The 25,256-nt window shown below is 35.1% G+C and overlaps 1 protein-coding gene and 1 long non-coding RNA gene across 2 annotated transcripts in view; one reads left to right on the top strand and one right to left on the bottom strand.

The window, feature by feature from the left end:
- Positions 1–25,256, top strand: part of LOC139119453 (cAMP-dependent protein kinase catalytic subunit PRKX-like) — a 203,719-nt gene that overhangs the window by 55,027 nt on the left and 123,436 nt on the right. The window lies entirely within an intron of this gene.
- Positions 18,430–25,256, bottom strand: part of LOC139119449 (uncharacterized) — a 55,643-nt gene continuing 48,816 nt past the window's right edge. The window contains exon 3 of the long non-coding RNA XR_011548935.1: positions 18,430–24,597. This is a non-coding gene — a long non-coding RNA (uncharacterized lncRNA). The remainder of the gene's footprint in view (positions 24,598–25,256) is intronic.

Raw genomic sequence — 25,256 nt, 5'->3', positions numbered from 1 at the left:
GGTGAGAAATTAGCCTGAACTGGGCAATAACTCTTTAGGCACGCCGACATGCAATAAATCATTGAATATTATGACAAACCCTTGCTCAAGTAAATCAAACACAGTATATTTAAAATTCTTAAACAGTTAGCATGCGTGAAGATTTAGCATTTGGCACGGTTCATAGACCAGTCCAAGGCAAGTATGAATTGGACGTACAATTGCTATGAAGTACTTATCATGAATTACTTCACACAAAGCCTCATCCAAATACCTCACTAAGTGGTGAGATTAGGGACAATCAGTAAGCTTTTGGTCTGGCCACAGGTTGACGTCTTTATAAACCATTAATCATCTCTTGTCGTACTCTGTTGACACTATAATGAAATACTTGCCGCTATTAAACTGAAAGGAGTGAGATATCAAATGGCAGGCAAGAAGTGGAAACATTTATTGAAACATGAGACGTACTGTCCAACAGCCATTAACTTTTTTATGTGTTGTATAAAGACAGTATTAAGCTGATGAAATCCCTCGTATTATATTCTCTGCTGGAGCAAATAAACTTGACATCATGCTATAATTCAATTCGGGGCTTCTTCAAACTGATCAAGATTCATTGAATTATATTGACAAACAGAAAAAAGTTAGCGCTTTGAATTTTATGAAATACTCTTTTCATAGGACATAGACTGAAAATATCATGATGACCTTAGGTCTGTGTCAATTCAAAAGATGAAATATTTCATAAATGTTCCGTGCTGGTAAAACTAAGATGCATCATGGGTAATTTGATGCTAGACAGGCACAGATTCAGCAATAGATGCAGTGGGAAGCATGTTGTCAAGGAGACAGACTGACAGAGAGAGAGATTGTGACAGAGAATCAGAGATGGATGTAGAAATGATGCTAGTAGACAGAGAAAGGAGATAATGCAGTGTCAAAGTAAAGTAGACACCCTTTCACCACTGTTGTTTGAACCAATCCCATTGTTTTCTGTAGTAAAGTTGGACCTCTAGAGAGGGAAATGGGGGTGGAAGGGTTAAAGAGACAAATTATACTGTTAAGACAATGACAGACAGACATTATATACCGGTAAGTGACAAAATGACTCAGAGATGTAAGTGTAGGGATGATGAAAGCAATGAGAGACAGAAGAACATGCAATGTCCAAGTAGATTCGGAAAAATCCGGTCATGGAGACAAATAGACAGTGGTTGGAGAAGGACATGCAGACAGATGGGTGGAAAGTCAGAGAATGACGAGTCATGTAGAGATAGAGACAGTGATGCATATAGTGGCAGATGGGAGAACATGCAATATCAAATGCACAGTGTACATGCAAAGAATTTAAGTCCTGATAGGTAGAGATGTACTGGTAGTGATGTGGATGTACAGATTAACTCTGTGTCAGAGATGTATAGATTATGCAGATAGAAAGACTGCAAGACTGGCGGACAGACAGAGTACGTTACAGCGAGAGCTACTGCATTCATTTGCAGCTTGGCCAGGACCTCCCTAATCCTTACAAGACAACATATTGAGCTTTAACAAGTCATATGATGCAACCATGTAGTTCAGAGTATTGCAGTTCAGCGCAGCTGTCTAGATCTCTGGATGTAGTAGAATTCCACAGACATCTATGCAAGTCTATACATTGTTCAATGACTTATGTTATTTGTTAACTTGTCTTTGTGATACACGTTGCCGTCATTAATCATCAGCTTCTCGGCATGACACAAATGACCCAGTCATTGTGAAAAAAGCATCCATGGTTGTATATATCATTCCCAGTTCTGAAGTCAGTCACAATTGCTTGATGCTCTCAGCCCTACTATAAAAGGTTCTTACAGAAAGCATTTTCTAGGTTTACAACACTCCATAGTGGCAGTTCATTGACTCTAATAAGTCATTATGAGGATCCATTGAAGTCCATTTATTGCTGGCTATTGAAGAAACACTGATTATTTTGTTGACATTTCATGGAAAAATCATTGTCAGCGACAGAGCATAATGAAAAAATTAAAATTACCCAAAATCTACATTTCTGTTCGTCTTACTCGAACATTGATTGATGTTGTTTCCATGGTGACAATGAAGTAAATACTCTTTAGTCCCACAATGCACTTTACATTTCGTGTGTTGAATTTTATTGGTTTGAACATTGTACAGTAATTCAATTTCCAGATCTTCATTTCAAAAGATGGCATTCAATTGAAGTAATCCCAAGATGACCAGATTGTTTAGCTTAACATAAATGATTGATTGATTTGGTTCATGTGTAGCCCATCTAGCCATACAGTCCCCTATGGATTCTTCTAAAGATAACATTGTGTGTTTTTGTTGTGAGGTCTACTGAGGTATAAATGTTTTCACTGTATAAGTTCCGTCAGTGCTCTTGGTTGTAATCCACGGATGATAGATAACCAGTATTATAATAATTCCAGTAGACGTTGTCTAGTTTGTTTCATAGTTGAATGAATTTGAGTTCTTAAAAAATGATAAAGACAGTGGTGTAGGACATGTCAGGTTCTCTTGCTCTTTCTTTGTCATCTGATCACCATCACTATTACCATTATCATCATGCCACCACCACCACCACCACCATCATCACCACCACCACCATCACCATCATCATCATTATCATTATCATCATCATTATTGTTATTGTCATCGTCATCATTATCATCATCATCATTATTATCATCATCATTATCAATGTCATCGTCATCATTATCATCATCATTATCATCATCATCATTATCATCATCATCATTATCAACGTCATCATCATCACTATAATTAAGATTCTCCTCCTCCTCATCATCATCATCAGCAATTTTCATCACCATCATCATCACCATAATTATCTCCCCTTCTCCCTCTCTTACACACACAAACACAACCCTACAATAATTGTCTAATGTTATAGCACTTTACCCACACATTGCAGATCCTATTAATGTCACTGTCACAGTGATCCATTCCAGGTTTGGATTATAATATAACGTTTTACAATAAACATGACAATAGATTGATGAACGATAATATTTTAACTATTGTGTAGGTAGACATGTTTTAATTATTTCTAATGAGGGGACAATTAGCAATTAATTAATCATCTGATCACATATTATTTGATTCATTTAACATTTCAAGAGCATAATTCTGGAAAGGATTTGAGATTGCCGGGAGAAATCAAGAAACTACAACAGCTGTCAAGTGCAGGCATTAGTTCTTTCCGTTTCACCTCAGTCTATTTTGAAGTCTAGAAGTACCGGTAGGATGGCACTGCACCGTATATGTAATCAATCAGATTCCCTTCTTGCAATCTGTCCTGATTTAAAACGTAACAAAGAATGAATTTTGATTTATATTCAGTTGTATTTAGTATTCAAGACAGACTTTAAGCAAATAATTTTATGGAAATTAATTTGCATATCAAACAGTCTTCGGTGTATTATCTACTGACATGCTTCATGACAACAATTTTCTTGAAAGTAAGCAACAGCAGTAGAATGTGTCTGGGGTACAAATATTTGTCAGTCAGATTTTTCAAATTTATCCAGTCCTTTTCTGGTTTAACACTTGTGGGGGCTCATTTTAAAGGTCTTTGAATGAGAAAAAAATTTGTCATCAAAGGTTTTTGTGATTAAAAATATGATTTTTCCCTATAGAGTGAACATAGGGATGTCAGCCATTTTGAATGTTAAATATCAGTAAATGTTAGGTAATTTGTTTCTCTAGTACCAAACTTTGGAAAGTGACCTGTAATTTTTGTTCTTGATTTGATTAGAGAATGGTTGAAAGTTTCATTGAGGAAAGTTTGAGCAACAGTTTAAGTCTTTCACTTTTGAGGCGCATATAATTAATCGACATGATTTGCAAGAGCCAATGTTCCTCAGTTCTTAATTCTAGCACTACAAGAAATGCATGTTTTTTAATTAAAATGAAAGGATAAGTAGCCTACTGTGGTTGTTTTGTTAAGCTTAAAACACAACACACGTGGAAACTTCAGCAAAAGAGCATTGACATCTCTTTATTACTTAAATGATCCATTTGGAAATGAAACTTTGAGATACGGCATTTACAAATGTATGTCGTTAGAAAATCAAAATGTACACATCTGGAAAGTTCAGTGTACCTTTTTCATAGAGTGTTGACTGCAGTTTTTCAGGTAAGGAATTACTGATGTGAAACATGTAAATTATGGCTTCGGCATTTCCAGTGGTTTGTGGTATGTGCCACCAGGTGAGGCTATCCATGTATGCCCTGTACTGATTTACCAGCTAGCGTACAGCTTCACTATGAAAACAAACAAGGGTTTACAGGGTTTACAAGATTGGTCTCTCTCTAGGGTTTATAAAATGGGTCTCTCTGGGGAACTTTAACTTGTGAAGATGATCTTCTCTTGATCTTGCCTTTCAAAGTTGTAATTTTATGAAACTGTAATTGGATTATAATTTTATGGAACTGTGTAATTGGATTATAATTTTATGGAACTGATATGTAATTGGGTGTAGGAATTACATAATAGATGATGTAATCCCAGTGACATTGAAGGAGAAAGTCTTGCCTCATAGTATATAACACTATAGATTCAACAAATGTTTTCATCTCTACTCCCTTTAAAGATCCCACAGAACAATTCTCTCATACAAAATCCTAATCCAATTAGGATCAACTGCAAAATCAATGTAAAACAAAAAAGGATGTCTAGATTTAGACAATAAATGAGGCCCAACATGATAATGATATTTACATTTTGCTGCAAAATTGTTGAGGACAACTATCAGAAACAGCTTAAGCCTAAAAACAAAAGAAAACTTGGATTGGGTACATTGTAGAATCTTGTACTGAAGAGCAAGGGTGACCCTTTGTTGGTTTAATTATCTGTTGAAGTCCTACAAATGCTAGAGAGTGTACTCAGATAAATTAAGTTGTCATAGCTACTACATCTATAATCCTACACCCCATTGATTTGATTTATTTCAGTGTAAAAAGAAAATCTTTCATTTAAGGTATTTTAAAGTCGTACAGCTTTTTACGGTAACATTAATAGGCCTGGATAGCAAGCTGACTGACATATGAAATTTCATTTTTTGTGTGTAACCATATATTTATTCATAAATAACTATTATTTATCAATAAATAGTTGACTTTGAATATAAACCTTGCCATGTTTTTATCGGTATTAACATTTTTTCTTTGTGTGATACAAGTATACTTGTACAAAATGGATCAAGTAGAGTCACTTGCAATATGAATCCGAGAACGCTATGCCAACAGGTATTTCTGATGCTTGTGTCAGTGGTATCAAGTAAGTACCCAGGTATGCAGTAGCAAATCAATTGGCAGCCTTTGAAAGCAAGCAACGGTGAGGACAACAATTCTCGGTCTTGATTAGCACACAGTGGTGTCAAAGTTCAACTTTTTATGCTGTAAAACCTGTTATTGTTTTGTTCAAGAAATGTTCTAAAATATTCCTCAGCAATTGTTGCTTTCAGTGGCAGCTACTTGGTCTTATGACAACCAAATTAGAAAAAAAGAGAAAATTAAAAATAAGTTGGCTTTCACCAATTTTAATTCCTTATGTTTAAAACTTTCACCGTGAGTCTGCAAATATTCAGCATCATCAAATGAAAATGTATGCTGAATGTGTGCATGTACATGTACATCTCACTTTCCAGAAATATCTGGATATCTGCAAATGATGTACCAGTAAACTTCAAGATATATATCACTTTGCCAATTATCTGCTCCTCTGATTTTCTGTTCACTATTTCTAACTGACATCTTTGCTTGTCTTTGTGTGCATCATATTTATCAGTGAGACATAACGAAAAAAAGTATTCATATTTAGTAATTAACTTTTCTTCAGAAATTTACAACCAGATATGTTTATTGCTACCCTTTCCAAAAGTGTGCCACTTGCAGTCCCTGCAAATCATTCTTTTTATAGTCACATAACCCTGAAATGATTTGTTATATCATTGATTATATGTCCACTACAGTTCCTGCAACTTGTTAGACTGGATATGTCTATAATGTACAAGCATGCATATATATATTAGGGGGGCCATGGAAAAAAACAGGAAAGATGAGGGGGGGGGGCCATAGATTTTTTCTATAATTTACTGGGGGGGGGGGGGCGGGGAAAAAAATCACCCAGAAAATAGAAAATCCTCCACCCTCCCCCTGGAAGTAAATTCTGAATCGTCCCTTATGACTTCAGTGTGCTGTGTGAAATTTCGCTTTGATGAGTTACTGTAACAGTGATTTAACAGTGTTTACACAAATCTGACAACAATGGGTAAACAAGTATATTGCTGTGAAGAAAACCTAGTTTACAAGTGGAAAGTAGAGTTTATTGAATTTTAATTTGGGAAAATTTATAATCGGGAAAGATGAAAGAACTCATAAACAATTGGTTATGTATATGTAATATTTATAGCAATTAACAAACATTTTTTAGAGCTAATTCCGTCAATGAATTTAAAACAACAATTTAATGTTATTCTGAAACAAAGTAGCAGACAAGTGTAACTCGTTTCTTTTGAAGAGAATTTTGGGACGGTCACAATGTTTGGATTTTGTGATGGACGGTAAACAGGTATTAGAGAGTGTGCCAGGCATTTTACTGGGGTTCTCCTTGGTGCATCAATGCAGTCAGATTAGAGGACATCAGAAATGTTACTGGTCTTTGTTTGCAAATCATTGACCAATGTTCCTCAACATTCAGCAAAAACACTGCAACGTTTATTGCTTGCTGTGTCTTTAGAAAGTGAATTTTATGGAAATGTTCCTTATTACAGATAGAAATAAAGATTTACATTCAGGTGAATTTGTAATGATGGAACAGCATACATGGCGTTTCTGAGGGAGTGAGGTATTTTGAGAGAGAAAGAAAGAGGCAAAGAAAATAATGAATGAGCACGTTTATTGGAAATGTGAATCGGGTTTTATAATTCCTGTTCAATATTTCCATGACAACATTGTAAATAGCAGAAGTTTGCATAACCCCAGCTAACATGTTTTTATTTGTGTATCCAGCCATCGTTTTATTGTTCAGTTTCACGTACAGGGTTTTTCAGCTGTTTTCATATGTCCCTGGGTGTAGCAGCGGTGAACAAAGATCAAATTGTAAGAATGATACCCTTAGTATGAGTGTGTGAAGTGTAATCTCTGGTCTACATGTTGTTGATGAAGGATGACCTTTGACCTTTGTTTTCTACTCTCACAGGCAGTGTGCATGTAAGTATTTGAATGTGATGATTGTTCTGTTGTTGAGGGTAAAATTGATCCACAACCATGTGCAGGGTGTTTTGTTGTTGTGACGCCAGAAAAAAAATGTTGTTGACATTTTAAAAACATGCCACACTGGTCTGGTCATTAACTATGCATTCATTGTTATTCAAGTAATTATTATTTCTTGATGAAAAGAGTTAAGAGATTTGAGTTATTGATTGTAGTAGAAGGGTTTGAATAATGTAAGGTGTTTACGTCAATCATGAATAGGGCATCTTATGAATGGAGGAAAGACGTCCAAATAGGATACTTTAACCAAGAAAGGTGTGTAGAACGCCTCAAGGGCTTTTGTAAACAAGACAGAAAGTGTTTGTTATGACGGGAGGTGTCTGACCAGGTGTGAATGTTTGTATGCTTGGGTATATGTATCTATCTGTCTCTTTCTCTGTCAGTCTGTTAGTAGAGGGAGGAGATAATGGCACAATGCATCACACACCGGTATAGAAAAGTCTTCAATGTGTTTAATGTGAGGTGAATTATGTGTGAATCAAGGTGTGAATGTAGACACACTTGCACACGTACAACTTCTTCATGTTGCCTGTTGCCATGGGAGGAAATAATTCTTGCATTTGAAGAGACAGGCAAGAGGTTAATGAAATAGACAGAATAACAGACAGCCAGAAAGACGTCTAGAAGGATGCTTTCTACTCAGCCAGAGGAACAGATTGACAGATTCAAAAAAATAAGGAACCAAAATACCGTACGTGTATTAAAAGATTACTCATAGCTTGAAAACTATTTATTCAGGAGTCAAATCGAGGGCGCAAATTCTGCACTGAAACAGCAATAACAATAAACAGGAACTATGGTAACAGTCCAAATAAAATTTAATGAGAGCAAAGTGCAGAGTAGCTTTGAGTATAATTTGTCGTAATAGTGCCCGTTTTCAAATGAGTTGAAGGTATTCACCATTTCTTTCTAGGCGGTGACAATGAAAGACTGAAATGATCACCACAGCAAGAAGTCAGAAAACTTCACACTTTAAAACACTGAATTTAATAGCTGCATGCTTTTTAGCAAAATGGGAATTTGAATTGAATAAGTTGGTTCATAAGTTAGCCAACAACGTACCGGTACATGTACTTTGACCATTGTCTGTGTAGGGAAACGTTTGAATTTGCTGCATTTTAAATTAGCAAACTCAGCACTCTAGCTAAATGAGTTAAAAAAGCATGCTAGCTCAAAAATAATACTGTATTGCAGCGTTTCAGCTTTATAAAAAATATCAATGTGATTTGAAACTGAAATGAAACAAAATATGGAAGAAGTGTGGAAAATTGATGTAATTTTTGTCAAGTCCATGCAAAAACTATCTAGTGTAATGTACAAAAATATGCTTGATGTTATTCTGACCAAGTCCCTGTCAAGTTCTACTGGTCTATTCCTAACATGGTCAAAGTCCTGCACAGAGGGCGGGTAATGTGGTGTACAAAGTAGCCACTGACTGTTTGGTTTGGCTAATATTCCACCTGAGTGAACATTGTGAAGTTTATCAGAGTTATCGGCAACATCAATGAAGAACTGATTTACTTAGATTGCAAAGTATTGTTGTAATAGCAAATAAGAAAATAAGGCTGAAAGAAAGAAGCAATGGTCAGACATCACCGAGTGGAATCTTGTCTATATGTTAATGACTTATTCCTGAAACGAGAGCCTGCATGCATGTCAGTGTTTGCATTCCAGTGAAACAGACCAGACTGCAGTCCATGTTTGCAGGATTTGACAAAGTGTCCATGTAATTGGAACTAATAAGAACTGACAAAGGGTAGGTATGGAGTGGACAGACCGTCAACAGGTGATTTGGTTTTAAATCTTCAACAAGTGTAAGCAAAAGAAAAAATGTGGATCTTGAAAGGTAGAAAGAGAAAATTTGATTTCTTTGAGGTCAGTTTCTTTTAATGTCTAGCTATATCCTTGAAGTACTTGAAAAGAAAATGTCTAATTTTGAGCAAGGTAGGAAGTCAAGCAGCATGTCTTACAGGATAATTGAAATGAATGATGAACCTTGTGTAAGAAATATGTTCAGTAGGATATCAGAATTTATTTTATTGGAGTTATCAAAAAGATTTGAATACATGTCTCATTAAATCTGAGAGAAAATTTTTTTTTTTACATTACAGAAGCCATTAAAGTGTTAAACATTAATCATGAGAAATAGATAAAAGCATAGGCTATCTGACAAGGCATTTTCACTTTAGCCCCTTTTGAACGTTTTCTTCAAGAAATAAGTAAATTTGTTTCCAATTAATATTTTGAGGACATAAATGAGTGGCTAATCGTTCCACACAGGCTGTGACAGACAAGGTGACGAGAGCTTGGAGAGATAGAAAACGTCATCTCTTTATGAACTTGATAGGTTACTCCTTATCCTTTCATGTATTTCACAGTCCCATCAACTTCACATTTTATGACAATGCAACTTAAAGTGAACGTAATTGACTTCTGTTGTTTCAATTAGTGTATGCTCCGTTTCATATGCACAAGAAAGCCTCATAATGAGGTCACTGACCCCACTCACAAAGTGGCATCAACATTGCCAGTAAGCCGTTTCCTCCCAGTGGGAGGCACGATGGTAAATGGGACAGTCAGTTGAGCAAGTACAAAACTTTTAATGTTCAGCCCAGGCTTTTCTGCCTGACCAACACGCTATTAGAGGTTTTAGCCGGGATTTAGTAGAGTTGTTAAAATTAACCACTGCAAGTCTGCCGCTGGGAGCTTTTCTGGTCATTGACTTGGATGTCCTAACTTTATTAGCAGTATTAGGGCATGTAATTACATCATTAGGTAATGTTTTTTATAGGTGGATCTCATCCCTTAGGGTGAGGTACAGTGAAGTAACAATGCACAGATGCTTCAGGCAAGAACAGTGTATGCGCAAAGTGGAAACAGAACGCAAGGAATATATTCATCAAACTGATAAAATAAAACTTCAAAATTTCATTTTGCTTTGTTTTTTCTTCAATGATTGAAGTAGGTGGAGTGTTGTAGAATGAGGTAACTTTTCTTGCTTCTTGTTGTTTTTATTTTAAATAAATGCATTTCAAATCACAGGACAGCAAAAACACAGATTCAAGATAACGAGAAAGCTTATATTGTGTCTTATTTGAAAAATTAGTGAAGTTATGCCGATATAACCAACATTTGTATTCTCAAATATCACGATTGTACAGTAATTGTAAACTTCTGTCTTTGTATATTTTGGTATTACTATCAGTGCAAGCATTTTGACTGAAGCATATGGAATGTTTTTTTGAAAGCTTCGAAAAACACAATCCATATTTGGACATGATCAGTACAGGATACGTCTAATGTCAGCTTACGTTTGACACTTTGCAGAGTCTTGCTGCGTACAACATGCTAATTAGTTGACAGTTCGCCCTCTAACTTAAACTGATGCCCCCACCTGATTCAATCAAATTCTTATCAATGCAAGAAAATTTACACGCTACGTACAGGCATAAGGCTGTTAGTTGACAGTTCGCCCTCTAACTTAAACTGATGCCCCCACCTGATTCAATCAAATTCTTATCAATGCAAGAAAATTTACACGCTACGTACAGGCATAAGGCTGTGGCACACAATCCTTAGAAATTCCTAATTTTACGCAAAATTCAGAAATGTCATCAGTTTAGAGGGCCAATTACAAAGTATATATATATATATATATATATATATATATATATATATATATATATATATATATATTACAAAGTATATATATATATATATATATATATATATATATATATATATATATATATATATATACATGTATATATGTTATATAGGTAAGCATTTGTCAAACAAGCTTATGCACCTCGCATTGAAAGACTTAAACTTTTTGCTCAAACTCCTCTCAATGATACTTCTAACCATTCTCTCGTCAAAGTCGTAATAAAGGTCAGGGGTCACTGTGTAAATTTTGGCACCGGATAATTAATTGCCTCAAATTTACCAATATGTGAAATTCAAAATAACCAGCATACTGGTGTTATATAACTCTATGGGGAAAGATGAAATTTTTGATTCTCATGAAAAGAAGATAGTAAAACTTACACGTCCAGGAGTTTCAGATTGAGTCCCGACAAGCGGGAGATCAGAGAAACAGCAAAATGTGGAGTCTGAATATTTGTCCCATAGGCTCATGGTACAGTAAGAGCTTGGCTTGTGTTATCTGTGTTTCCTCTGGCTTCTAAAATTTTTTAGTAAATTTACAAATTGGGTATTGAAACTTTTCGTAAATTTTGAAATTCATAAGTAAAGTTAACCGTTCCAATACGGAATATCATTCAATCAAATTCAAATTAAGTACAACATGTGCTTAGACAGAACTATTTTGAGGTTTGGGGGCCTTGAGCTGTCAATCAACCAACTGCTTTGCTTCCTTGCATTCGTATATTTACGAATCAACAATGAAAAAAATTAGTAAATCATCTAAAAAATTAGTAATTTTACGAATTTGAGAGTGGCAGAGGAAATACAGGTTATCCTTGATCAATGTTTGGGATTTTACAGTCAGTCAAGCAAGCAGTTGTGTAAGGATGACTGATATCTCAGATTAACTTGTCAGTTTTTGATTTCATTCCTATAAGACAAAACTCTGGTAACAACTTTTCACTTTAGTTCAGCTGCTTCAATAGAAAATATTCATAATTCATTAGAGTTTAGCCATCAGCGTATGATTTACACAACATGGAACTGAAAGATAAACAAAAACTTCAGTTATTTACTTTTCTATGGTGGCCACATTCAACAAAATTCTGGGAAAAAGTAAAATTCAAGACAGTTTTCAGTTTTTGAAGGGCTCAGGTTCATTAAGAACTGCTATGCTCTAATACTCAGAGAAAGCATTTTAAATTTACAGAAATATATATTTTTAATATCAGACGGTATTTTTGTCAAGTGAAAATATTTATCACTTTGCCACTTCATATTAAGTTGTATATTGTATGTCAGTGATTCGTTCCATGTAAATAGTATGAAGATGACATCATAACAATGGTGTGCTGTGTTTAGTAGTGGATGAGTTTGGTCCGTAAAGACAGTGTTTCGATATTAGCTTCACCCTGGAGGTATACTGTTCATAATTTTACTGTTTTGATCACAAAGAGAAAAACTATAGTAATATGAGCACTACATTTGGCTTCTAAACAGTAAAACAATTATGCATAGTTACTTCCATTTATATATTTAACTAATCATTTATTTTGTAATTAAACAATTCCACTCATAAATTATTGAGAGCTGCTTATAGTTAATGAGAGAGGTGAGTGCAGTATCCAAGCAACAAGTACCGGTACATGGGGAAAATTGATGAAAAATGACAAAAACAGAATGAATGCTGAATTGAAGAGGAAGCTTGCAAAATCTCAAAGAATAGGAACTTGGTTTTGTCATTCCCATGCTGTAACCATAGCAACAAGTCACTCACAAGTTGGATCAAAGGTTAAACATGGTGATTGTCAGTGGCACCTGTTTTTGTAATGCATCTCCCAGGAAATGTTGCATGTGTGAAATGAAAACAGACAGGAATATTTTTTTCTTTGTACGAAGGAGTTTTTGAACATTGAAACTAAAATTCTGAGAGGTTGATTACACTGTGTATTGTCAACTTGAAGAGTTAGAGGATTAGTCTTTAATCCGTATTGCAGTGACTTGGTGATTTTATCTACATGAGTTTGAACCAACTAACATTACTTTCAAGCAAGTTTTCCTACTTCAGGGAGGATATCAAGAAAACTCTCTCACTATTCTTCTTTCATTATTTGGTTTTGAATGTGCATCATAGTAATCTTCATGAAATCAAACTTCTCATTTTTCTCTGGCAAAGCTTGATTGATGTATTTTATGAAAATGTCATTATTTTTATTAATTTTGTAAAAAACTCTTTCTTGTTCTACTTCCAAATAAATGTAGAAGTGCTGAGTGTGTCACCTGTCAACACAGAATGTATAAGTGGCTAATGTCTGTTGTTGTTGATTACAAGTCTTATATTAATACTGGTCCTGACAAGAATTCATTTACCACCAACCTTACTTATTGTATGCTGTGCACAGTAGAAAAAAGAAAAAAGGAAAGTTAAAGGTTTGGTAAATCTGTTTCAAGTATTGGACTTTGTCTTTTACAGTTTGATTAATTTTGTACAAAGGCCAAGAGACATGATATCAATTTAAAAATTTAAAATATTTTATGGCATATAAAATGTTATGAGTATGATAACAATGAACAACATAAAAATAGCTTTCCTGTGAGGTATATTCAATTCAGTGTAGTGATTTACTTGTAACAACACACTATGGAATGCTCTTTCCTCTAAAATATTTTAACGGCCATCGTAAGTTTTACATTCCATCATAGTTTACAAATTGTGGCTGTTTGTGGAAGATAGTAAAATTTGAACTCCTTCATTGCATGCCAGACACATTTTCTTTCCATGAAAGCTATAGATAGACATTCTGTGTTTTAACAAGTCACTTTGACAAGATGAGATTTTTAGTTCAAGTAAAAAACAATCTCTGTTTGACTTATTTGTTTTGAAAATAAATATCAGGAGAAGCTGGATATTTCTGAGATATATTTTGGTTTAGTGGCATAAATTTCTGGTGTATACCAGTAGGTGGTTAATGTTTGGGGAGAAGTGATTTCGAAATGCTACTTTCAGCTCAAGCCAGCAAAATCTTAACTATGTCAACTGCATTTAATGTCAGTCACACCCTGGTGAAGTGGTCTTAGCTTGAGTGTTTAGGGAAATCAAAGTGCTAAAATAACTTGGAAAGAGTACTTGAGCAGCTTTCAGTGTCTACAAAAATACTCCATATTGCCCAAATACTCATGAAAACAAGCCTGCTGAGAAGGAGGTGATAACAAGATATACCAATGTATTGCATTACCAAACACAGATAGAGGAACAGATCTACTCATTGTTGAGACAGGCTGATATCTGCATGGTGTGTGTGGTATCGGAATGTGGGTCAAACTACACTGCACCTTGTGTGCTGGATATCAGAAATGCCTCTACATAAAGACCTACTTGGAGACGGTTTCTGTCTGGTTGCTGAGAGACTAACATTCCTGTGAAGATGTGTAACCTACAACTGTGGACACACAACTGAGCAGTGTGATTTGTTTTGGAAATGTTTGATGTGTGCAATATTATCCACAAGGAATGATTTAGTTTTCAAACATTTATTTTTTGGTAACATTCTTTGGTACTTGCAATATTTATGTGTCATAGTTATAACAATTTGTCTCAGTGGTAATTTCTTTGTAGACCAGATGAGTTGTTTTATCTGATGTGTAATTGTGGTTAGATATAGTAACAGTTTGTGCTTTTAGGGTGTAATTTATTGACTGTAGCTCTTTGTTAGCATTTGAATGAACCCCTAGCAAAAAGTGATACTTCCACCAAAGTAAGGGGAACACCATTTGATTTCTGGGGGGGGGGGTTATGGAGGATTTTGAGAAAAAAAAATTTGTCGCCAGGTGAGATAGAAGAAAAAAAAATTGATCCTGTCATGGCCTGAGAAAAAAAAAATTGTCATAACAGACAGAAGTGAAAAAAAAAATTGTCACAATGCACCAGAAATTAGCAAAATTTGGAAACCCTATTCTCATATATTCTTTGCCGGCGCGCCGCCATGTTTTTACCACAAGCAATTCTTATGTTTTTTTCCCAGCACTTATGATATAAGCATGCACTACATAGGTCTACTTTACACCTCCGTACACTCAATGTTTTCCTTCCCTTTTCTGACCCAAGAAATCATATTTCAGGATTTATGTTGCAATATCTCAATGGCATAGGCACTATCTAAAGGTGACTTTTTGACTTCTGTAAATTGTGAAAATTTTAAAACACAAGACAGGAGTCAATAAACTAGTGTTAAAATCAATATATTATTCTCTCAATATAAATATATTAGGAAGATGTACAAGTTGACCATGAAAAATTGAGGAACAACAAATATAATGAAATACAAGGGAGAGGGGGTCATGCACTAAAAAAATTGAAAACTTCTGGGGGCGTTACTCAAAATGTGGAGAGGAAGAAGGGGGCGGGTTTACTCAATTTTTTTTTTGCGAAACAAATTGAAACACATCTCAGATTGCACCATTGCACACATCCATTTCTCAAAATTTTCAATGCGAGAGGGGGGCACCCCCTCTCTTGCTCTCCCACCCTTGGGTCTTCGAACAGTTTTACTGGTAAAAGACAAATTTAAAATACCTCTCGGATTGCACTACACTGCACTGTGGCGCACATCAATTTCTCAAAATTTTCACAGGATCTAGGACAAAACTGAACTGTTGTGAATTCATCCTTTATTATCACAGAAACATGTTTTCATTTACCTCAGTTCAATGACCATTTTGACAGTTAAACATACCATATTCATGCTTTTTATTAGAAGCTGGCAGCTGGAGAAATGACACAAGAAGGTCACAGATTTTCCATTCCTGTATATTTATTTATCTTTAGTCTCTGGCAAACAGAACTGTTTTTCACAAATGTATTGTCATTGTTTGGTTGTTGAATATTGTGACACAAACACTGATCATGCATAAAATGTAAAAAAATATTGCAGTGTTCAATGTCATTTTCAAACAGTTTTACCAAGTGCAAAATAACCTGAAACTCCTCTCAGATTGCACCATTAAACACATCAATTTCCCAAAATTTCCAATACGAGAGGGGGAAACCCCTCTCGTTTTTGCTCTCCCCTTTGGGTTGTTTAACAGTCTTCACCTTGGGTGTTATAACAGTTTCACATAGTAAAAAAATTAAAAAACACCTCTCAGATTGCACCAGACTGCACCATTGCACACATCAATATCTTAAAACTTTCCATGCAAGATAGGGGAAAGCCCCTGTGACTCTTTCCCCTAAGCCTCTCGCATGTTCCCCCTGTACTTTCAAATTCTGCCCGGTCAGATATCCTAGTGAAAACCCTGTCATAATACCCATCCAAATTAAACAATATATTATATGGTTAAATACTACGTGAGCTTTTATATCTTTATTTTATTGTGACTTGCAATTTCATTTTGATGGTTCACCTTTTTTGAACCATCATGAGATAACTGATGATAGTCTAGCAGAGTACATCAGGATTTCAAAGGTCTTTACTGTTGCTGTATTTTGTAAATTTTACAAATACATGTATTTGTATTTAACTTTTCTAAGTGGGCGGGATCAGTCAAAATTTTAGAGTTAGAGAGGGGAGTTACTCAAATTCATCATGGTTGAGGGGGGGCGTCACTCAAAATTTCTGAGTTTCAGGCCGTAAATAATGACAACGCATCACAAACTTGATGACAAAGAAAAAAAAAATTTGCATTGCTACTCCATTTGAAAAAAAAAATTGACGCAGCTCTGACAGTAGAAAAAAAAAATTGCTGTCACTGTGACAGGAAAAAAAAATTTGCTCCCATACCCATTTCCTCCATACCCCCCCCCCCCAAAAAAAAATCAAATGGTTCTCCCCTAAGTCTGTTAATCACTGCAATAATTCAGTACATCAGTTGCTATGCTGTTCTCATGTTGAGCTCTGTTTTGGTGTCATGTCAAGTTTTGGGGTCATGGGGTTATCTGATCTTTTACGATCTCTCCAAATTGATTATCTGTAAAAGCTTAAAAGGAATTCTTCTCTGTCAAACCTAACTGGAAATTTTTGAAACTCATTACCCCTCCCAAATAATAAATAAATAAATAAATAAATAAATAAATAAATAAATAAATACATTTATAAATAAAGACTGAATGAATAAATAAATATATGAAAGTTTTTTTCATTTTGGAATTTTTGTATCAAAAAACCAGATGCTTTGATGACAAAGGAATAATATATGGTAGTGAATGGTAGATACCTGTCACAAATCTTCAAAATGTAAGTCTTTATAGTGAGCAAATGAAAAAAGCTTCACATAAAACAACCTGACTCCCAGATACAAGGAGTAAAAGTTTGTGTTACAAATCTAAGGCCTGCAGTTTATCATTCCTGATTGAGCCGCTTTGAACCTGACCTGAAGAAAAGGGCATTTACCTTTGAACACCAATCAGAGCTACCAGTATACTGCCCTCTATGGGCTGTGTGTGGATTCTTCTGTTTTCCTCCAATGTCTCTTGTGCTATCAGTCTACAAAAGTTGTCTCTGCCCATTTTTTGCACCCAAATGTTTCCTTTGACAAAAGTGGACTTCCTAAGGATCAATGGAGTGGTGTGAAATATGATAGGATGTGTTTGATGTTAAAAGAACATAAAATCTAAGAGTTTTCAATGCCTGTAGCATATAGCTTTAAATGTTCACCTCACCTTTCTAGATTGAAATCTGGAATCACATGCAGAGAATGTGATGGACATAAATCAGTCACCCAAGTCCATTTGTACTACACTGTTTGAGACAGTGATTTTTTTGCATGGAACAGGGCTCATTCCTAAGAACAATTAATGTGCAAATATAAACAGAGTCTTGTCTGAAATTTTGGATGAGACTTTTGGAAATTACACTTACAGAAAGGGCCATGTTGCTTCATTATTATCACCAATATTTATGATCAAGGCTACAAAAATGATGTATAAGGGGTCAGACCAATAACAACAGACATAAACTGACAAAATTTGTCCAGTTTGATATCTGCAATAGTGTCACATACATTTAGATTCTCACACAGCTCTCACTGGTTAAGGTAGGGACTTTTACAATTCTTTTCTGATCTACCACTTATGGGATTCATTGTGAAGCTCTTGGTGTAAGAAAACTTTTCACTGGCTTTGTTTTTTGAAAATTGAAAAGTTTATTTTTTCTCCATAGAGATAATACAGGGATGGCAGCCATTTTGAATTTCAAATATCTGTAAATCTGGAGTAATTTGTTTCTCTAGTACCAAAATTTGCACGGTGACCCCTGAATTTTATTCTTGATATCGAAAGAGAATGTTTGAAATATTACTTGAGGAAAGTTTGAGCAAAAGTTTAAGTCTTTCACTTTTGAGGTGCATACTACCTTAACCTAAATTAGCCTTATTTTTGCTCTCTTGACAACAGAGCTGAGCAAAGCAAGTCTATTGGCTGATCAAAGCCTCCCTTTGATTGGCTCTGTTATTGACAGTGCCAGTAAAAGGGCTCATTATGCAAGCCAGTGAGCACTTTCATAACTTCAACATTTGATTCCAACATCTTTCAATTTACCTTGATATAATTTCTGGACAGCTTGTATATTTCAATACATAATTACTCACACGAATCTCTGGTTGGATAACTATATTTCAACAAAAAAGTGCAGAAAAAATATACAAATCAATTGATACTACGTTATTTCTAGCCAAGAAAACATTCTGAAGTACTTCTTCTGCCACTATCTCTACTGTGACATTTCATTTTGCAAAAACAAAAGTGATTCTTTGCATCTTCCATGCTGTAACAATTTTTTTCAACAAGGACAGACCAGCTATGTTCCCTGCTGTCAATGCAATCATAACGTAAATTTGAAATATGGAAACAAAGAAAAGTATTCACACAGATTGGTTCTACATAAAAATTTGAGAAGGAAAATCGATGATCATGTTCTCAAAAGCAGATATCTTAGTCTACAATATAATACATTAATAGCAACTAATGATAGTTGGTGACTCACTAAATCTATATTGGCTATTTGCAGATACAATTACCTACAGAGTTTTTACAAAAATGTTACTAAACAGATTTGGAGAAATTGAAAACTAAACTGCAGTGTCTATGAGCTTTCACTGTTGGCTTATACTAAATTAGCTGAATACAGTATCTAGATTGGTATGTAGAGGGCGCTGTTGCTTGCCCTGATGCAGTAATAAAAAAAACAATTTTCAGTAATATCCTCCACATGGTTGCAGTTAATATACGTAAGGTAGAAAAGCTGTAATTCTACTTGGAAATGAAAATGGTATTGCTTGGGTGAGACATGCTTTTAGACATTACAATTTTAAAATGGAACGTAATCCTTTTCTTGACAGTAAATGTAAATGACACATACACTTTTAACTTTGGTGCAAAAATGTACCGTATGATAACTGAAAGGCATACAATTGTGTTTGCAAAGACACTTGAGCTTCATGATAAATACAATAAATTTATAGCTTTAAAATATTGAAACAAATATGACATTTATTTTCACAAATTAAGTACATTGAGTTAACATCTCAGGTTTCAAAGCATTACATATTTATTGTCGTGATGTGTTAGATGTAGATAACTAGAAATACAAGTATGGGTTATAACAAACATAGGGCCAAAGTCCCTGAAGCTACTATAGACATGGATACAAAATTAAGTATTTCCTAACTGTATGAAATTATCTCACTAAGGTCATCCTAGGGACCTGTAAACCAAATATTAAAGCTGTCTGACCAGCAGTTTTGAAAAAACAAGCGACTCAACAGTTGACAGAGCTATGCTGTGTTATGTAGAGAATAACCTTTTGTGACACATGTATTGATGAAGAAGGTGGATATCTTTGATAGCTCATTTCAGGATGGCCTGATCAAAAATAGAAAAAAAATTCCATAAAAATACAGATTTGCATATTTCATCACAATTTGAACAAATCAAACTTGGGTTATCCCTGGGGACCTGTATACCATATAACAAAGCTGTCTAACCAGTGGTTATGAAGAAGAAAAAGATTTTTTACCAAAAACACCTTTTTTGGTGTTAATTTGCATATTTTCAACAATATCAAAAATTAATAAAAAGAGTTTCTGAAAATCATATATTTTATCCACACAACAAATATCAAATCAGTAAGTACTGCAGTTATCAAGATATTTGAGTGGACGGACGCCTCACAAACGGACATACATACATACATACATACATACATACATACATACATACATACATACATACTGATAGTGCACGCCGGACAGATACCAATCCCAATTGCTTCTATAGACTATATTAGTCTATAGTAGCTAATAAACGAGAGTTAATTACATTCTAAGTAAACAAGACTTGCTTAAATCAAGATTTTCATCATAAAAAAACAGCATATCTGTCAGGTTATAAAGAATCTTAAGCTGGTTATCTTTTTATCAGTATTTTCATCCTATTAACCAAGCACATTTTAACTTTCAAATTAACATTGTAAGTAAGTTCTGTTGAATAAGTTGAGACTGTACCGGTACGTACTCAGAGAAAGCACACTGAAGAGACAAATGTTTGAAACTTAAGAAGTTCAAGGTCATCAAAAGCATCATGTAACACTTTCATTGCACTGTTTACACAGATTGCATAATTGCTATAAATAGCACATGAGGAATCTTGCAGCCCAGCTTTACCATAAAACCCTATCACTTTGACCACTCTTTTAATTGACCACTCTATTTTTTTCCTCAAAAAGTAATTTTATTTTATCCTTACCAAGTCAACCATAAATGGAAATTAGAACTTTCTCTATCTCTATTTATTTGACCACCTTATCATGACAAACTATTTTGAGCAATTTCTTTTAGATAACATACAGGGCACAATAAATGACGGTTCAGAATATGTCAAAGTTGGGATTCAGGAAAGTTGCCTTTACATGCTTTAATCCTCCAAGATGGTAAGCATTTCACTATGAACTGTCAAAAAAAGTTGAACTTTCTGATAATTCTACACTAAAATTATTTTGGCTTTGATGATTTCCTAATTAATTGAATTATTTAAAATCATATTAATTATTTTTTTCTGGGTGAATTGATAGGGTTTATACAGTACAAGAATTACATACAATGTAAGTCAAATTTTGATCAAAAATGACAAAAAAATTCCTTAAAAATAGAGATTAGCATATTTCATCACAATTTGAACAAATCTAAGTTGGGTTGTCCCTAGGGACCTGTATACCAAATAACAAAGCTGTCTGCCCAGCGGTTATAAAGGAGAAGATTTTTTACCAAAAACGCCTTTTTTGGCATTAATTTGCCTATTTTCAACAATATCAAAAAATTAAAAAAATTAGTTTCTCAAAATCATATTTTTCATCTACACAACAAATATCAAATCAGTAAGTACTGCGGTTCTCAAGATATTTGAGTGGACGGACGCCTCACAAACGGACATACATACATACATACATACATACATACATACATACAGACTGACGACGGACGCCGGACGGATACCCATCCCAATAGCTTCTATAGACTATAGTCTATAGTAGCTAAAAACAGTGTGAAAAGAAGATGAAAACCAGATTTAAGAAAAAAAATTTTGATTAAAGGTGAAGTCATACTTCCTCCTCTGTTCAGAGTTTTGAAATTTGAAATTCATCCATCTATTAAAGTGAATATTGGATAGTAACTTAGTCCTGATTCACAATACATACATTTGCTCTCATCTCCGAAGGTTTGTTCAAATCTTACTTCAGCATTTTAACCCTTTGCATCCAGACCCCCTGGTGACCTTTGACATCATACAGACATTTTTTTCTGAGTCGGGTTCAAAGGGTAAAACATAGGGTTGGCAATTGACTTTTCGTTACCAGATTTTTAACTGGGATCACGTGAAATTCATTTAAAAGATCTGTTTTAAAGTATTGAAAATGCCTATGTCATTGGTAATGAATTGAAAGAGGATTTTTTGGTGGTGAGAAATAGTTTATGGCATTTTAGAAGGATTGGAAAGAAATTTCACAAATTTATGCATGTCTTTCATCTGTGTCAAAGTTGGCTCTATGACACCCCCTCCCTCCCCATGGCCATCTTGTGTATGTATAAAGAGCGCCCTCACAGGCCTATGTCATCACATCAAAACAAGATTTCAGGTGGTAGGACAGCCTTAGATGAGATATTCAGAACAGACTTTCAAAGGATGTCGTACCTTTACATTTTCGTTTTGTGAAAAAGGTTGGCTGTAAGCCAAAAAATAACAGATCACTATGATGTGTATATTTACAAGTGTACAGAAAATGAGGAACGTACATACAAAATTTTCTGTGTAAACATTTCTGTAGCCACAAGTTGTTTTCTTTTTAACTAGAATACTATCTACAAAGTAAACCGCTCATTTTGATAATTTCTATCAAAAAACGAAGAGCTTCAAATTAGTTCAAGTAAAGTATTGTGTCTTATAAATGGTACCGTTGAATAATAGAAATATTTGAACTTCATAGACCTCAACTTTTATGAAATGTTGATTAGTTTTTGTTGACTATAAACACAATACCAGGATAAGCAACCCTCATTGGGATATCGTTGTGCTTTTTGACTTGAGGTAGCTATTATGAACAGATTTTTCAACCACTATATTTTGTTGAAAAAACAAAATAAAACTGTATGAGACAGATTTCTTATCTGATAACTCCTGTTAACCGAATAAAATCAACGTATCTAATGCTATGATATTTCTGTCATTATAAATCAATAAATTTTATGAACAAACTGCACAAAGTCACAGCATTTTTAAATTTCAGTTGTGTTATAATCCAGCAACACAAATTCCAGAATCTTGGAATGATTCCATGCAGATTTCTAGAAACATTGGTTCACATTTGACAAACCTACTTTACTATTTTTGTATGTTAAATATTGCTAGTCAGCTATTTTGTATATATTTTAATATATGTACAGGTATATAATTATATTCTATGTATCTGTCTATACTTTGTCTATTGATGATGACTCAGCTCTGCTTTCACGAGACTTGCACAGTCTACTGTTAACAAACATGGCCTTGTAGCCTTCCCTGAAGTTCCTGTTGAGGGCGCCATATAGAATTGGGTTAACTGAGCTATTCAGACAAGCGATGATGGCAGCCCAGGTGTGGACCATGTCAGGCACCCGGACCACATAATCCAGGAAGTTAGAGGTCATGTACGGCAACCACATGAGCACAAATGCTAGAAATACCACGAAGCGCGTCATGTGGTGGTGTCGTGATCGATACATTCCTGACGCTTCGGTGTTAGTACTGGCCAAGCTCTCACGGCGCTGTGTCTGAATCGCCTTGTGGCTCATTCTGACCGTGTGGAAAATCTTGTAGTAGCAGTATGAACATACTGTTGAGGGCAGCACAAAGACAGCCAAGAATAAGAATATAGAGTACCCCAAATCCTGCACCCTGCTCACCTGACAAGAATAGATCCGATAATCGTAAACAATTTTGCTCCAGCCGAAGTTTGGCGGCAGGTTGATAACGAATGAAATAATCCACAGTATAACAATCATCCAGTAGACATTTTTGCGGCGGTACAGTCGCGGATATATATTGCTTCCAGTAATGCAGTGATAACGATTCAGGCTTATTATCATCAGATGAAGAAGAGAGGAGACTGCAGATGTACCCAGAAGAGTGCCAGCAATGTTACACATTATTTGACCAAAGCGCCAAGAGTCATGGAGGAGAGAGTCAATACTGACTATTATGATCAAACCAAAGAGTATGTCAGCTGAGGAAAGGCTAGCAATGAACACGTTTCCTACTGTCCTGAGCCGTGGCTGGGTTGCTATGACGACAATCACCATAGCGTTTCCGAATACTGATGTGAAGAATATCAAAATCATGACAATCAGTTCAGCTATGACACCACCCTGTGACCTGTCATCTTCAGGACAGCACTGAGAATTGTTTGTGGATTCAGCACCTTCAGAAATGTTGCTCAGGTTCCTGAAAATCTCTTCAATAAAAGAGTATCCATCACTTTTGTTCACCATTTTGCCTTCTTTCTGCCTCAGTCAGCTCTTTTCTGATAAATCTTGAAACTCTGCAAAACCCTCACGACTAAGCAGACAGCCAATCTTTGAGTTCGGTCTCACAAGATTGAGTTTTTAATGTATCCACAAAGCTGTTTCCAGGTACTCTGATCAGTATCTTAATTCATTGCCATGGCAACTGCAGTGTTCATGACTGCGATACAGGTGGGATGCCTCACTGTTGCATTAAAAATGGTACCATGCATCTGTCTTCCAGCTTAGATCCCTGTGAGTGAGTTTTAAGGTTATTTGAAGCAAACGTGATGGATTTTTGATACTTTGTTGACTTGGCTAGCTCAATGTTCTATCAGTAACATTCCATTCACATATGCCTTCTTGATATTGGTTTGTGCAAATCATTGGATATTTTCCCACAACAAGTGATAAGACACATCATGTTCTAAGAACTTTCAGCAAGTTTGTTGTGTTTCTTCTTCGGATGAGAGAAAAGCCGAGCAGAAACTAGATGACTTCTAATTCTGTTACAGCATCTGCAGTTTAATGTCACAGCTACTGTTTCAAGCTTTCTTGATGTCTTCTACCAGTAACCGTGGAGACGGCATGGAACTAACGAGCACAGTCCTGGTTTCCAGTGAAGACCTGCTGTTAACAAAAAAAAAGGCACTTGTAAAAACAACTCATAACCAAATATCAGAATTACTCTATTGTACATTACAGTAAAGTAAATTGTTAAGAAACACCAAGTCTGAAAGATGTTGAAAATTTTAAAATGTAACAGTTGAAATATTCCTCAAAAAATGTAAATGTAAATTTTCACAAAGAGAGCCCATTCCTATTTTATCAGGATTTACTGAATGTTGACTGCACAAGAACACTGAATCAGACATGAAAACAAAACTTTGTTCCTTTGTCCTGCAAAACAGACTGTTTTCCTCATGATATGAGGCTATGACAGCCATTCCAACATTGCTAACTGAAAATGGAAACTTATCCATTGGAATGTCTTTGGATGAGGACTTTTATCAAAGTCAAAGAGGTAGCATGTACTGGTCAGTGTACACAGTTCGGTCTGTAAATCTATGACATAATGTTATACTGGCTGTGGATAATGTATGTATAGAACTTGCACATTCTGGATGTTTGCCAAAACATGTGATAATCTGGTCATTGTAAATGTATCCTGTTGTCTTTATGAGGAATGAGGGAATGCATACGCAGAATTCTCATCATCTTGTTTTATGAGTTTCCAAGATTGTATTCTACAGGCCTGATTGGATAAACGGATTGCAACCAGACATATT

Source organism: Ptychodera flava, chromosome 19 (assembly GCF_041260155.1).
Source record: "Ptychodera flava strain L36383 chromosome 19, AS_Pfla_20210202, whole genome shotgun sequence".
Lineage (NCBI taxonomy): Eukaryota > Metazoa > Hemichordata > Enteropneusta > Ptychoderidae > Ptychodera > Ptychodera flava.
The sequence above is the reverse complement of the archived record's forward strand: the minus strand, read 5'-3'. Positions and strand labels throughout refer to the sequence as shown.